We start from the raw sequence: 1,969 nt of genomic DNA on the forward strand, positions 1-1,969 counted from the left end.
GTCTCCGTAGCTTGCAAAATGAATAAATAGTATTTGACATATTGGTTAACTAGGATTGTTTGTATAAAATAATGTATTAACTATTTTAAACATATGTATTCTTAAAGGAAAAAATATTGAAAAAAAAAATAAAACAATTTGCTGCAAGCAAATTAATCGAACTGAATGTAACTTAATACCGCAACGGGTGCTTATGTCATTTTAAGGTAGTAAAAAAAATAGCACAGAGATATCCCACGATCGTTCAAAATAAATCATGAATCGATTGTAATTTCAGTGTACAAAGCATTATCAATGCAACATTTCAATAATGTTTTAATTAAAACAAAATTAAATTAATGTTCTTTAATGGCTGTCACATTATCTAATTAATTAAAATTTGACGCGCTGATGTCCATTCTAGACATAGGCCCTATTTTAAAAGGAAGCGTAAGGGTTTTTTTTGTCAAAGGACAGTAACTATGTAAATGTTAACTATATTTTATTTTCTGAGTTACCTCACTTTTACGTGTTTGATAATATAAAACAAATCTTTACCCATGAGAGTTTTGTTAATATTTTCATCGACACCAAGTTATTTTAGTCTCAATAATCAGACCTACACCATAGATGAAATATTTAGGATCTAAACAAAATACCCATCTAATGAAAAGATAGTTAACAAAAGTGTGGTTTCAAATTTAACAAAAATAATTTCCTACACATTTCGATAAAAGCACCCAATCGAATAATCACTAGTCTGATCACAATAGTTTGACGAGCTAATTGGTAATCAACTGCTAAAAAAAGGAGAAGTACAGAAAACTATAATTGTTTTAAATTTAGATTTTGCTTTTAATATAGCATGTTTGTTGTGTAATCTTTTATATCAAAATCAGATATTTAAAAAACCGAGTACACACATTATATCTTAGTATGGAATGATAGTCGTGGATCATATCAAGAAGAGGTGGGGTGGTTTATTTAAGGGCATGGTAAAGAGTAATGGTATCAAACAGATATTGTATTTTACTTATAAAACAATTTTATCCAGTTTTCATAACGTGTGAATATAAAGGCGATATTAAATGTTTACGAAACTTTATTAGTTTGTTGTCATTCTTTTCATACCTGAATATGGTATGGACGTAATAGTTTTATGAGACAAACCTTTGTCTTGAAAATGTGAAAAGCTTTTTTGGGAGATGATTATTTTAGCGTAAGACGAGAAACAAACTTGAACATAATATTTCATACAAGTTATTCTGGCTAAAAAAAAAATAAACCGGAATTATAACTGAGTTTTAGAGAAAAGGTGTTTGCTTGTTCGTTTGTATGTATATATACACTTCTGATTATTAGTAAGACCCACAATTGCATGCCTGAACAAGGCATTTCTACAACACCAATAAGAGTGCTAGCAATTGAACCCAATAGAGATGTTTTGCTGATGTCAAACTGTATGCAAAAACTCAAGGACTGAATATTTTCTTGTAAAGGTAATAACATATGATGTTCTGTAATGTTTTAGGAAGTATTTAAATATTCTGAACTACATCTTAAATAATACAACCCTAACATATTGTTAAGAAATGTATATGTTTTGTTATCCTCATTAATGAAAATCGCAAACATTACATTACGATGACCGGCACAATTATTGGCATGATAATTAGTGTGGTAACACACCTTAGAGTTTAAACGTTGAACAACTGCTTACCGAGGAATTAACACACGTTTGTACTTATGTTCGTTAAGTTCACAGAAATGCAAAAGATTTATACTCTCAAACAGTTAGTGTACGTCAAATAGAGATCTCATAAGCTCACAAAGTTCGTGAACATTAAATATAGAATCCATCAACTCACAGCGTTAGTGTACGTATAGTAGATGTTTCATTCACAAAGTTTTGGCCCATGTATATCAAAAAGAAAATAATGAAGCTGCTGTCTACGTATGCATTGCACCTACACGTGTTGATTGCGATTGA

This window comes from Physella acuta, unplaced genomic scaffold, assembly GCF_028476545.2.
Source record: "Physella acuta isolate Inbredline_101_S28 unplaced genomic scaffold, ASM2847654v3 ptg000311l, whole genome shotgun sequence".
In the NCBI taxonomy this organism is placed as follows: domain Eukaryota; kingdom Metazoa; phylum Mollusca; class Gastropoda; family Physidae; genus Physella; species Physella acuta.